We start from the raw sequence: 12646 nt of genomic DNA, 5'->3' as shown, positions 1-12646 counted from the left end.
AGGTAGTAACAGTGAATCGGGGCATTGATACACTAATAAAGGCTAGTATAGCCCGTGGAGACCACTTAGAAGAGGCGTTGAAACAAACCCGTCCACTTCGTGTACACGAGCAATGCAGAAAAAACTATACTCGGCCTTCGACTATAAAATCAAGCACAAAATGCAGTACGGGTAATTTTGAGTTGAATACTGTATCAACGCGATCGAGTCTACCTACTTTTGACTTTAAAAAATCGTGCATTATTTGTGGAAATGAAGCTGATGGCCAAAAAGAAAAAAAACTTCCTCAGAAATACAGACGTACAATATGTGAGATTACCACATTAGACATAATGGATAAATTAAAATCTGTTATTGAGAAACGTCAAGATGATTGGGCTAGAGAAGTCCAAAAAAGAATGTCAGGTATTATTGACTTAGTGGCAGCAGAGGGCCGTTACCACAAAGACTGCTATGCAAATTTTTACAAATTACTAGTGGATGTAGTGAGTCAAGCACTCCTCCATTAAATAAAAAAGAAATAGCGTTTCAGAAACTTTGTAATGAGATCAAAAGTAGCGAGGCATGTCAATACACCCTTTTAGATCTTGGAGATCGTATGTCACAAATTCTTGACGGAGATGATGGATATACAGCTCAATATTTAAAACAAAAACTTATGCAACATTTTGGCAATAATATAATAATGACTAGCCGACCTGGGCGCACTGCAGTCGTCTGTTTTCGTGAAACTTTGGACGATTTAATCCACCAAAATTGGTATCAAGAGATATGCTCTGATAAATCTGAAGAGCGCCTCAGGATAGTATCGGCAGCAGCAGCTATAATACGGGAAGATATACGTTCTCAAGCATACGACTTGACGTCCTATTCTGCTGACGGCAGTGATATTGGGAAAAAAGATGTTATCCCACAAACTTTGCAATGTTTTGCCAATATAGTCATACAATCGAAAAGCGATTCTCAAAGTGCCCAAAGAAAACGCCAAAGTGTAAGTGAAGCTATTATTTCAGCCTGTCGGCCTAGGTCATTTTTATCTTCGATTCTTTTAGGCATTGGTATGTATATACATCGCCATTTTGCCTCTCGAATGGCCATTGATATCTTGAGTAGTTTGGGTTTTTCTATGCCATATAATGAAGTTCAGAAGCTTGAAAACTCCTTAAAGGCAGCCCCTACGAAAGAGTATTCGGAAGCATTTATTCAGTTTGCCTTTGATAATGCTGAATTTAACATACGTACCATAGATGGCAATAACACATTTCACAACATGGGCGGCATAAAAATAGACACCCCTAAAGTAGAGGAGATTGAGCAAGTAAGAGTGAAGAGAGCACATAATGATAAGAAGCCATCAGAAATGTGTGGACGCATGCAAATCTTAACTTACACAAAACCCCAAAAAAAAAGGATTGACACAAATAAATGTACGAGACATAGATTTACTAAAAAATGAAGAGATTTCCATGCAAGCTTTATTTTTGGACTACCTGTGGATTTCCGGATATTGGCTTCATCCATCTCCAGTACCTAGTTGGAACGGTTACATGCAGGTGGGTCTGCAGTCTGAGAGTAAATATGAGATCAGTGATGTAACATTTCTTCCGTTTATCAACTTGGATCCCAGCAATATGTCATGCATATATTCAGCATTGAAATATGCTCGATCGGAGTGTGACAAAATTAAACAACATACTTGTTTCATTACTTTCGATCAGCCATTATATGCCAAAGCCACTGATATAGTTGCAAGCTCATCCAACGATGATTTAAAGGATACAGTTGTTTTGCTAGGTGGATTCCATACGATAATGCCATTCTTGGGCGCAGTCGGCTATATTATGTCGGGTAGTGGAATAGAAGAACTTTGGGCTACGACTTATGCAAAAAATGCTGTTGCTCACATGATAACTGGTCATGCATATTCTCGAGCACTTCGAGCTCATAATTTGACCCAAGTGGCACTGTCCTTACTAATTCTAGAGAATGACAATGCGTTCAACGACGACGAGAAACAAAAGATATTAGAAATCTATAACCAGTTTAAAAAGGGGTAGATTTCTGAGGTTGAAATAAATCAATCGTCACTGATTGATAAACTAGTGAAAACATTATCGGAAACTTTACAAATTAAAGAAGAGACCTCACGCACTGCCAGACTGTGGGTCCAATATTTCAAACTGGTTAATATAATTCATTGCTATCTAAGAGCCGAGAGAACAGGAAACTTTGAACTTCATCTGCAAAGTATACGAGAGATGATTCCATTCTTTCACGCATCTGGTAAGTAACTATGGCTTCCAAATCAATTCTTTATTACAATATCTTTGTTTATATTACAATATTGCCTTTTGTTTTCCAGGACACCTGGCTTACGCAAAATGTGCAAGATTTCATTTGCAACAGATGGAAGATCTCAAAGAAACTATTCCATCTGACGAGTATGAAAAATTTGCATCAAAAGGCTATTTTACAATCCGAAGAAGTGATCGTTTTTGGTCTGGAGTATCAGCTGATCTTGCCATTGAGCAAGGTTTAATGCGCTCTATGAAAACTAAAGGAGGACTTACTACAGGTACTTACCTTCCTTCAAAAAAAAAAAAAACAATAGTTTTGTAAGTCCTTAAACGTTGTTTCTTGCTATTTTAAATCAAATTTTATTTTTATACAGGTAGAGGAATAACTGACAGCACACTCAGCACATGGATAGCTGCTTTGCCACGCTGTATAAAAATGTGTGAAGCTATCGAAGAATTCACAGGTGTAAAGTCGGAAACTTCAGAACAACATGTGGACCTGCGAGACTCAAGGATAACTAGAGATCATCAAGATCTCCACACTTTCCGTGACTGGTTGTCAAATCATAATCCATTTGCATCTAGGCGAAAAAATGAACTGGTAGCTTTGGCCACTGGATTACTTGGTGATGATTCTATAAACTGCGATAAGGCTCTAGAGATTGGCAGAGAGTCAATGGAAAAAGTTAATGGCAGTTTCGGATACTTGAAATTAAAGAGAAAAGACAAAGTCACGCCTTTATCTACTTTGAGTCGCAGCATAGTTGTACGCGATGTTCGCGTAGAAGTGAGTCCACAACAACTATTCAATAGGATAGTGTGTGTCATGAAGAGCGAAGATTGCCTCAAGGAAGCTTTTACGTATGAACTGGCACCAAAACCTCCCTGTTTATTTGACGATGTTTCGTTACGGAAAACAAACAAGTCTGAGCTTGCAAAAAGACTTGAATCTTACTTCCCATGTTCTTCAACCTCTCCCTCAGATACATCTTATGTTCTTGACGGTGGATATCTCATACATGCAGTGAATTGGCCACCACGTCCTGCAACTTATGAAGAAGTGTGCAATTCGTATGCTTCATATGTAGAAAGAAATTATGGAATATCTTGCGTAACAGTATTTGATGGTTATAGAGGAAGACATAAGTACAAAAATAGAAGAACAAAAGCGCCGCTCTGCAGGTAAATCATGTGCAGACTTAAAAGTAGAAAAACATTTACCAACTTTGACTGGAAAGGATGAATTTCTTTGTAACTCAGAAAACAAAGCACAGCTGATAGACATGTTGACACAGAAGCTACGGGCCAACAAAATGATCGTGCACCAAGCTGAAGCTGATGCAGACACCCTAATTGTTGAAACTGCAATTGATTTATCTTCAAGTAATGCGTCTGTTACGGTTGTCGCATACAGATACTGATATTTTAACGTTATTGATAGCAAGATCTAATGACAATGATTCAAAACTTTATATGTTAAAACCTGGAAGCGGAAAGACTGCAAGTAAATGTTACAATATTGCGGAAATTCAACGAAACATGGGAGTCCTAAAAGATGTATTACTTTTTGCACATGCAATGTCTGGTTGTAACACAACCTCAGCATTTTTCAGAAAGGGAAAAGTAAAAACTTTCCAATGTCTAAGCAGCACAGAGTTACAAAAGACGGTGTCCGTATTCAATGATCCTCGATCTAAGCACGATGACATCGCACAAGCTGGGGAAGCATTTGTTTTGCATCTCTACAATAAATCTAATCTGAAACTTGATTTGGATGAGCTGAGGTACTATTTGTACAAACAGACAGTTGCCAAGCAAACTTTAAAGGATAATTTTCAGCTCTCATCTCTGCCACCTACTAAAGCTGCAACTCGGCAGCATTCATACCGAGTCTATTTACAAGTGCAACGCTGGATGGGAAACGATCTTCCGCCTTGTGAATGGGGTTGGAAAAAGCTTGGCCAAACTTTAGTTCCACTAACAACAGAGCAGCCCCCTGCGCCTGAACAGTTGTTACATCTTATCAGCTGCGGTTGTAAGAAGGGATGCGGACGCTGGTGTGAGTGTCAGAAAGCAGGCTTGATGTGCTCGGCGATGTGCCGTCATTGCCTTGGTCAATTATGTGAAAATTCTCCTGATGTTATACATGACGATTGAACTAATAATCTTTTTATAATAAGTAATAAATATTCATTTACTTTATATTTTACGCTCTTTTACTGATCGACCATGCATATACAGTTTAGTTACTGGTTTACAAGCTGACCGAGTCATAAAAAAGTTTGAATTTGAATTTTGATCCGAATCCCACCTAAAATCGAAATTCACCCAGACACCCTGTATATCTTAAGAGGCAAGCCGGGGAGGGATGGGGAATTTTAAATAATGATTCAGTACCTTATACAGAATAAATGTGCAAAAATTCAGCTGGTTATAACGCATTTTGTATCTTTGGCTAAATTAAATCTAATAATCCTGGGCTAAAGCACGGATTTTCTGTCAGGGTTGTGGTAGAGAAAATACGCTTAAACGTAACTGTTTTAAGTGTTCGGGAAACGAGCATGCAGAGGCTCGTACCCTGAGCGTTCCTCAAACAGCAACCCCATCAGGGAATATGACCGCAGCTGTAGACGAAGCTTCAGGTCCAATACCCGGCAGCAGCTCAAACACACCCTCTCAGGAAGGAAGAAACACTTCCAACCGGAGACCAGCACGCCAACCGAAATCAGGGAAAAAGTAATTGTTAGTAACACTTCAGTTGACTCGTACGGTTCGCTTGATCGTAGATTATCCCCTCCAGTCTTAAGCTGGAATTTTAGTAATAAGCATAATCAAGACGAGGAAACAGTTCCAAATTCTATACCAGGTTGTACGTTTATAAATAATAATAATATGTCTATGTTAATACCAGATAATTTTGAAAATAAATCAGATATTTTGGATTTTGATATAAATTCGTTATTAGTTAGGAAACATAATGATAACCGACCTTATCTTGAAATTGAAATTTTAAGACAATCTTGTTTAGCTCTATTAGATAGTGGCTCGAACATTTCTTTAATAGGTTCGTATTCGCTGAAATTACTAGAAAATACTGATATTAATGTTATGCCTATTTCTTCTTTACAAGTCTCTACTGCAGATGGTGCAATCCAGTCAATTACAGGTAAATTTGACACAGAAATCGTAGTTGCCAATATTCGGAAAATGATTACATTTTATGTTATCCCTTCAGTTAAAAATTCTATAATTCTTGGCATGGATTTCTTAAATGCATTCAATAGTACATTAAACTGTTCAGATTTTTCGTTGTTTATATCTTCCTTTAATGTCGCAACTGTAAGTGCCATTCGTGAGTTCTCAAGTTTGTCTAGCTTAGAACAAACCCAGTTAGAGAATATTATCTCTAAATTTTCTTCTATCTCTTCCAAAGACCAATTAGGCCGTACACATTTAATATCTCATACTATCGAAGTGAACACTACAACTCCGTTTAGACAATATCAATATCCCATACCTCAGGCATGGCAAGCAGATTTAGGTAAAGAAATTGATTCGATGCTCTCTCTAAACATTATCGAACAGTCAAATTCTTCGTATTGTTCGCCGTTATGGATGACGAAGAAGAAGGATGGATCATTCCGAGTATGCTTCGATGGTCGCAAACTCAATAGTATCACTACTAATCGAGATGCTTATCCCATCCCTCGGATAGATATAATTCTTAGCAAACTTCAGAATGCCAAATATATATCTTCGATCGATTTATCCAAAGCCTTCTTACAAATTCCGTTAAGCGAAGAGAGTAAGAAGTATACTGCTTTCGCTGTCAGTGGTAAAGGGTTATTTCAATTTGTCACAATGCCTTTCGGTCTAGTTTCAGCTCCACAAACAATGTGTCGTCTAATGGACTTGGTTATTGGTCCACAACTTGAACCATTTGTATTTTATTACTTAGATGACATTATAGTTGTTACTCCTGATTTTTCCTCACATATTGAGATATTAGAGAAGTTATTTTCACGCCTTAAAGAGGCTAATCTCACTGTTAATTTAGAGAAATGTAATTTTTGTCGTCCTAATTTGAAATTTCTAGGATATGTTGTTGATCATCAAGGATTGAGAACAGACCCTGATAAAGTAACCGCTATTAAGGACTTCCCCATTCCTAAAACTACTACACAATTACGTAGGATCTTGGGCATGTGTGGTTACTATCGTCGATGTGTGCCTTCTTATTCTACTTTATTATCACCCCTTACTGACCTCCTTAAGAATAGGAAAAAGGGCCAGACTATCACCTGGACTCCTGAAGCTGATGATGCTTTTCATCGCATTAAAGAAGCTCTTACCAGTGCTCCTGTCATGACTTCACCTGATTTCAGTGAACACTTCTATCTCATGACAGATTGTTCAAATACCGCCTCAGGTGGTGTACTCTTTCAGATGAAAGATGGTTCTGAACACCCCATAGCATATACTAGTAAGAAGCTCAATAAGGCCCAGAAAAATTATTCCACTACCGAGCGTGAACTCCTTGCTATTATTCATGGCTTGGAGGCTTTCCGCTACTATTTAGAAGGTCGTAAGTGTACCCTTATTACTGATCATAGTTCTTTACTCTGGATGCATTCTATGCGTAACCCCTCCCAACGTTTGTCTCGATGGATTTGTAAGTTGTCAGCCTTTGATTATAATATCGTCCATCGTAAAGCAAATGGTGTTGTAGTAGCTGATGCTTTGTCTCGAACATTTGATGTCAATCTTCTTGACTTATCCACTTTAGTTCCGGATGCATGGTATCAGAAAATGTTGGAAAAGGTTACCCAAGAACCTGATCAGTATCCTGACTTTAAAGTAGAAAATAATATCCTTTATAAGCATGTTGTTAGTTCAGTGGAAGCTTTGTCTAATATGTCTGATTGGAAAATTGTCGTCCCAACAGCAAACAGGGATGAAATTCTTCGTACTTTTCATGATAATGTGACATCTGGTCATTTCGGTTCCTATAAAACATTTAGTAGGATAGCAGAATTATATTATTGGCCTGGCATGCGCAACTATATTAAGAAATATATATCTAGATGCAAAGTTTGTGCTACTTGCAAGCCAAGTACTATGCCACAAGCTGGATTAATGGGTACTTTTAGGAACATTGACTTCCCATGGCAGATGATATCCATGGATCTGATTGGACCATATCCTCGTAGCTACAATGGCTATACCTATTGTTTGGTGGTTGTGGACTACTTTACAAAATTTCCACTAGTTTTTCCTCTTCGGAATGCCACTGTCCCTGCCATTGTGAAATATTTGGAGGAACAAGTCTTTTTGTTGTTTGGTGTTCCCCAAATTGTGTCTTGTGACAATGGTCCTCAATTTGTGTCTAAGGCTTTTAAAGACCTTCTAACTAAATACAAAGTTCAGAAGATCTTTTATAATGCTGCATACCATACGCAAGCTAATCATAGTGAGCGAGTGAACCGCAGTATTGTAACAGCCCTTAGATCATACACATATCCAGATCACAGAGCTTGGGACCAGTATATTCACTCAATAGCTCAAGCCATAAGAACTTCGGTCCATGAAGTTACTCAATGTTCTCCAGCTTATTTAAATTTTGGTAGGAATATTGCTTTGTCTGGTGATTATTTTGGTTTAATTTCGGACAATTCCACAAATCTCCCTCAGATCTCTGAGAAGCTTCATCGTTTAGAGGATATTCAGACTTTGCCTCCAATATTTGCAGACATCAGAAAGAAGTTAAAATCTTCTTACCTTAAGTCACAGAGTCAATACAATTTGAGGAAAAGAGATTTGCGATTCTTTGTTGGTGATCGGGTATTAAAACGTAATTTTGTTAAGTCAAGTAAAGGTGATGCTATTTCTGCCAAATTTTGTCAGAAATATGTCCCATGTGTTGTCAGTAAAGTAATCTCTCCTTTAATATATGAATTAAAAGATACTTCGTCCAACCGAAAGCTTGGTCGATTTCATATAAAGGACTTATTACCAGATAATACTGTCAACGACTTAGAAACTTCGTCATCAGAAGAAGAAGATTAACTTAACAATATTGATCAAGTTAATTCCTCTTTCTAAACTTTAGAAATACTCGATTGTCCAATGAATAGGTTAACGATTGGATTTTGATTTTAGTCACCAGATAGGGACTCTATGTTTTATCTATTATAGTAATCTTTCTAGCTTTCCATATTCTATGTATCTGAGATGTCATTAGATTATTATTGAGATTTAGCTTAGTTTGGTTTAATATTGAACTGTATGGAACTGTTAACACCTTGTATGTGATTATGCTTATATATGTCGTCACTTGTAGATTAGTGTATCTACCAAATAGGTTTAGTTTTGTGTTTAATTTTGTAGTTTCTACTGGAAAGTTATTTCAGTGCTTAGCATGATTCCTTGGTACATTAGCTTATTTTTGTCTAAAGAAGTCATTGTGATATTTGTTTGGGTAAATGCAATTTTAGTATACAGTGTGATTCCAAAGTCATACTTCATGTGTCCAAATTTTGATAAAGTTAATTGAGATTAAATTTATGACAAAGACTATGAAACCATTTCATTATTTATTGTAGTGAACATTTCTTAGGAAAGTGGTTTGCCTAGCTTGGCTATGCAAATACGTGGGTTCGAGACTTGTTGCTTATCGACTGTGCACCTGATAGGAAGCAGATTTCATTGCTCACAGTTGTCTAGTTCCAAGCCATACCTCAATTAGTTCAGATGCTGAATCTTTATGATAGAATGTTTAATCATCATTTTAATCATGCACTAGGCATTCTTATTCGATTTTCAGTTTACATTCATTCTGAAGAAACTTAGTCTTAACTTGTATGTTTATCTATCCTTCTTAAGTTTTACTATTTTATTATTCTGATAATGATGGTAACTTCTTTACTATATTGAAATATTGTAGCGTTTGTATTCACCGAGGGATTATTTTGTTCAAGCATCATCTTTCCGAACTAAATTTTTTTGTTCATATGTACCTTAGGGTCAGGATCAATATCCTGTTCTCTGTGAGTAACTAGGGAACATTTTCTTGATCTGCAGTTTCTTTAGAAATTGATTTACCTGTTCTCTAGTATTTCCATAATTGGATTTATTTATAAGAGTTATTAATATGTGACTTCTTGAATTCTTTCATGAGAGATGACTTAGAAATATTGGTTAGCTTCTTCTGGCCATTCTTATCAATCTGTTGTAGCTATAGCTATAGTTAAAGAGTCCCAGAGTAAGCTAATTTCTGTTAGGTCAACTATTCGATTAGTTACCCTTAGATAGATCTCCCATTGAATCTGATACAAATCTGATGATCAGTTGAATTAGGTTCATGGTACCCAATATGTAATCATTATTAGCACATTTAGCGCTAAGTGTAGCATTGCTCAATTAAATCTGCCTGATTGTTCCACCTTGGATATGCTTCTCTATAAATCTGTTGTCCACTGTCGGATCAATTTAGGATAAAAGTCTTGCTACAATAAATTTTCCCCTTTCTTGTTAATGACTCTTATATTTACGTTAGGGTATACTGTGGTCTATTTTTTTTGGCATGTTGAGAATTGGCTACGAGATTTCTACGGACTGTTCACTTTGGATATGCTCTATTTAAATCTGTTGTCCATCGATAGAACAGTTTGTACTACTCGTCCCATTCGACATTTTTTTGATTAGAATTTATCTGAATTATGAAATTTAGCAAAGGGTTATAATAAACCTTAACTATGTATGTTGGTACCATTTGTGATATATTGGTCATTAAGACAACCCCATTTACATGACTCATAATTTGCGGTTAGGTATAATCGATCGAGTCAGCTGTAAGTGTGAGTAAGTTAGTCGTCGTATAGGTTATATTAAGTTTTGTATTCGAATATTGTGGTTATGGTGTTCTTGTTGACTATAATTTGGGGTTTTATATAAATCTACTAAATCAACTGGAACACAATTTGGTCTTTAGGATATATATCAGAGGACTGGTCCTACGAGTTTGGACGATGTCCTACGATAGGTTAGTTTAGAGTAGTGAAGTAATCATAGGTTCGCACTATATTTTTGCTATTTGGTTTGTTCACGCCTGTGTTGGATCCCACAGCGTGTGATTTTTCTCTATGAATACTTGTATTGAGTATTTATAAGTATATATGGAAAAAAATTGTTCCTAAGATCAAATTTTTTTTCCGAGTAATGGGGGAATGTAACGATGAGTGCCATCGTTACGATATTATTATATTTATTCCTATAAGCCACCTAATAAGTATGCAACCAGTTATGCGTTCGTGCTTAGAACGGGTTACCTAGATTTGTGACCAAATATAATAGAAGGTTGGTACTACGCTTGGGGAATTCTGGTCTTAGCTTGTGGCTGTACGGCTTCCGACGGAGGGGCATGTCATATCGCCCATTGGAGAGGATTGTCACTTCAATTTTCAATCTGGTTGGATGAACAAGTAAATTTTTCCGTGGTCACTGTTTAAAGAATACAATATTTAGTTAAAATATTCATTTATTATAAGATTGGTTTATTTTGGAAGGAGCTATTTTTTGTTTTGGATTTGTGCGGTGAGAGGAAGAGTTTTATTTCCAAGTTTCCTTTTGGAAAACAGTGGGTAAGTCGGCTATTAAGTATTCTTGTAAAAAAAAACATGGTTCTCATTCTCAATACAATACTTATAGTAATATTATAATTGTTATTCTATAAATATAAAACATCAGGTCTTAACGAGTCAATCTCACTATCAAATTTATGTTTCTACAAGAAAAATTCTTTAAAATTAAATTTCCAGTTCAAAATAGTTTCTGAAGTAATGAGACTTTTCATTTCCTTTTAGTATTTACGTCTATAAAGTAATCCCTTATTGCAATATATACATATCTTCTTGGTTCATATGTCCTTCCATTTCTTTACATTTCCATTTTTGTTCAAGGTTAATGACACTTACTTATAAACGTCAATAGCTCCTCTTTTTTCGGTAATTTTTTCTAGAAATTTTTATAAGGTTTTTATACCTTTCTTATATGCCCTGTTTTTTGTGTACTTAAGGAACACCAGCTAATAGGAGATTCTTATGCTTTTAGCCACGGAAGAAAATAAGAAGATGGAAAATTAAGTCAATCATACTTTAATTTGTTTTTTTGGAATAAATAATCATTTTGGGGATATTTTGGATGGAATGTGGATGTTTTGTTTGGTTTTTGTGGAATAAAAGTTGAGTTTTCCGATACTGGGCAGCTACCTGCTTGCCGTACCTTCCTGTTGGTGTGGAGTACCTCCCTAGGGTTGGGAACCAGAGGATACCTTATTTGGCTCTCCCCTCATCATCTTCACCGAAGGTTGGAAGAAGCAATCCGCCTACTTTTTGTAGGGACAGGTTTTTATATAACTAAATTTGCATGTCAATTTGTTTTAATAATTTCCAATTTTACTATTTTTTTTCTCTTCGTATCAATAACTTTCAAATCACTCTAATAATAATATACCCTCATTGTTTTTTTTCTTAACCATAATTAACATAATATTCAATATTTTTCAACAATTTTTATTATATTTCACCCTTATTTAATTTATTTAAAATAGCCTGGGATTTATAAACCATATGTAAGATAATGTGCACAGTATCTAGGTCATATCCTATTTAATAATAGTTATTCCAGTTGTCGGATGTTGTCACCTCCGATTAGATACGGTATTGTCAACCAATATTGTAACCCTCATTAATAATAAGTTGTTAAGGTAAATACCTATTCATACTAAATTCATTACATATTTTTTTCTACTGTAAAACCTGCATTATCGACAGCAGTGTACTAGCCTAGTACATCGGATAATTAGCTAGTGTAAAAATTGTATATAGGGTATATAGGTTTTTTTTATTAAATGTGGTTGTACATACTTATATGTTTTATTATCCTACCATTTTAATAGTACCATTTTAATAGTATTAGTTAGGTACAGCAATATAGGTCACGTGGAGAAGAATTTATAAAATCCTTCCCTGGCGCTCAACACTACTTCTGAATATCTTCCTGGTCAGTAGTTCCCTTTCTTTTTACATTTCTTTCCTTATTTTACTTTAGTTTCTTAATACTCTAGTACTTCATTAGGTACCGTCTTATTTCGGGCGTGCAAATACGGCCTGATCCTCTCCTGAGTCCACTTGATACAGTCTCTTAAATATCCAGCTAGCCTAGTTTCAGGAAACTTAAATAACTAAGTAATTACCCCTTTGAAGCTATATCTATTCTGCCACAACAAAACCCAATTTTGTTACAAGGACCCTCCTCGAAAGCATAAAAAGCTGGGTCTCAATGAAAATCTT

At 36.1% G+C, this 12646-nt stretch overlaps 1 long non-coding RNA gene across 1 annotated transcript; it reads left to right on the top strand.

Annotated features, from left to right (window-relative positions):
- Positions 1 to 9883: 9883 nt before the first annotated feature.
- On the top strand, positions 9884 to 12219 carry LOC126892979 (uncharacterized). Its single transcript, XR_007701074.1, has 2 exons — positions 9884 to 10936; positions 11406 to 12219. It is a non-coding gene; the product is annotated as an uncharacterized LOC126892979 (long non-coding RNA).
- The last annotated feature ends 427 nt before the right edge of the window (positions 12220 to 12646 follow it).

The sequence above is a fragment of the Diabrotica virgifera genome, chromosome 9 (assembly GCF_917563875.1).
Source record: "Diabrotica virgifera virgifera chromosome 9, PGI_DIABVI_V3a".
NCBI lineage: Eukaryota > Metazoa > Arthropoda > Insecta > Coleoptera > Chrysomelidae > Diabrotica > Diabrotica virgifera.
Note: the sequence above shows the minus strand (reverse complement) of the source record. Positions and strands in the feature narration are given on the sequence as shown.